This window comes from Artemia sp. Qi Xiang Cuo, chromosome 20 (assembly GCF_049724085.1).
Source record: "Artemia sp. Qi Xiang Cuo chromosome 20, ASM4972408v1, whole genome shotgun sequence".
Classification (NCBI taxonomy): domain Eukaryota; kingdom Metazoa; phylum Arthropoda; class Branchiopoda; order Anostraca; family Artemiidae; genus Artemia; species Artemia sp. Qi Xiang Cuo.
The window spans coordinates 15,507,649-15,509,901 of NC_142813.1; the positions used below are offsets into that span (position 1 = coordinate 15,507,649).

Consider the following 2,253-nt stretch of genomic DNA (forward strand, 5'->3'; position numbering starts at 1 on the left):
ACAATAGAATTCATGGAAAACTTAAAGAAAAAAATTAAGAAGACTTGAAACTTGAGCTTTAAGTTTTAAGACACATCGACAGGAATTTAGCCCTTTTGAAAATAAATTAAATTCGGAAATGAGTTTGGATTCAAACACACAGCATAGTTGAAAACCTCCTCCCTCCCGAAGGCTAATAAAACTCAACCGAAATATTTTTATGTTATATACTAATTGTTCATTCTTTGTTTAGGGGTCATCCAGCGTCATGCGATTGGCCGTCTTGATTTGGCTGGTCGTGACTTGACGGACCATCTGATGAAAATATTGACTGAGCGTGGCTACTCTTTTACAGCCACTGCTGAACGTGAAATTTTCAGGGACATCAAAGAGAAACTTTGCTACGTGGCCCTCGACTTTGAAGAGGAAATGGCAACCACTGCTGCTTCCACCTCTCTAGAACAGTCGTATGAATTACCTGATGGTCAGGACATCATTATTGGTAACGAGCGTTTCCGCTGTTCTGAAGCTATCTTCCAACCATCATTCTTAGGTAGATAAAGATAGATAAGATATTTATTTCAAAAAGATCACTATCACAAGCCCACAAAGGGCCGAATTTGGACTTCGGAGTCGACAATATAAATAATTGCACTAAAACTGGCAAAAATGAAACAACAACAACGAAAAGGAAAAATCATAATGAACAATCATTTAACAGTCAATAATTAAAACTGTAAAAAGTCAATTAAAAAGTTAAAAAGATAAAAACTGATCAAACTAAGCTTACACAAATACGAATCGGAAAAAGAATTATAACGGACATAAAAAAAAGGGAAGGGGGGGGGGGAATAAGCGAATATACACAGAAAAAAAAGAGCGAGACATAAATGCATATGAATTAAAAGGGACAATAAGAAAGTGTCAATAATCCAACTACAGTAAATAAATAAAAGAGTTAAAAAATAAAAAATGGTCAAGAAGGGGGGGGGGGAGACAAAAAAAAATAAAAAAGAAAAAAAGAAACTATTGGGACATTTTATTCATTTTTCCTGTAATAAAGGGGACAAAATTTCTTTCATATTTCGAAGTAACGCAGTGAATGGAGGACAAAACAGGGATGGGATCAGAAACAGCTCGAGGCAGCCGTAATCTGGATGGGGAGTGATGTTTAGGGAAAATACTTGCCGTCCGAGGGTTTGTTATGGCATTTTTTGCAAAACGGAGGCACAAATTATTTCTTCGTCTCTCGAGGGTCTCTAGGTTTGAAATATTTAACAAATGAAATCGTGTGGCATTCACGAAACTGTAAATAACACTATTATGAAGTTTGATGATGACATTCGCAAAGATTTTATGCTTACACCGTTCTTTCTGGTGGTACAACCATTTATCCTGGTATTGCAGACAGAATGCAAAAGGAAATCACAGCCCTAGCTCCTTCGACCATCAGAATAAAGATCATTGCCCCACCCGAGCGAAAATACTCTGTTTGGATTGGTGGTTCTGTCTTGGTCTCTTTGTCAAACTTCCATCAAATGTTGATCTCCAAACAAGAATACAATGAATCCGGACCTGGCATTGTTCATCGTTAATGCTTCTAAACCTACTAAATTTCCTTCGCATGTTTTGTTTAAATTAGTTTTGCATGATTTGAAATTGCTAATGTATAATGAGACTAACAAAATCTAGCAAGATCCATAGTGAGCATCAGTCTTCCAAGATTTAGTAAGTCTCGATATACTAAGTATTTAGAACTTCGTTCAGAGTCAGAATGACTGGTTACTTTAGTGTGACTGAGAATAAAATATTCTGTCCGTTCTGTGCATTAAATAACTCTAATAGTGCTAGAACACTTCTTGTTATATTTTTAGTTAGTACTTGAGGAAGGAATCCATAAGATATAATACTTTTAAACACAACCATAAAGTGACAGGTCAACATCTTTTTATGTTTTTGTTTAACTTCTTTTTTGCTAATTTTATAAAACTGACCTAAAGCAGGTTTTTAATTATAAAAATAAATACCTCCCGAATCTAAAAGACATATCTCTCTTATTCTTTTTTTTATCTTATCCATTATACTAAAAAACGTATTAATTACAATGTCCAGCAAATAAGAATTAATATAATTGACTAGAATTCAAATTTTCTGCCAAAAATAAGGGCATCTTGAAAAACTGTTTTTAGCACTAGGAGGAAATAAGATTTAGGCATTTCTAATTAAAGAACCTTCTATTTCGAATCTTTCTATTCAATTTCATTTGGTTTTCTT

The 2,253-nt window shown here is 34.3% G+C and overlaps 1 pseudogene; it reads left to right on the forward strand.

Annotated features, from left to right (window-relative positions):
- Positions 1-237: 237 nt before the first annotated feature.
- Positions 238-1,811, forward strand: LOC148939915 (actin 205-like; annotated as a pseudogene).
- The last annotated feature ends 442 nt before the right edge of the window (positions 1,812-2,253 follow it).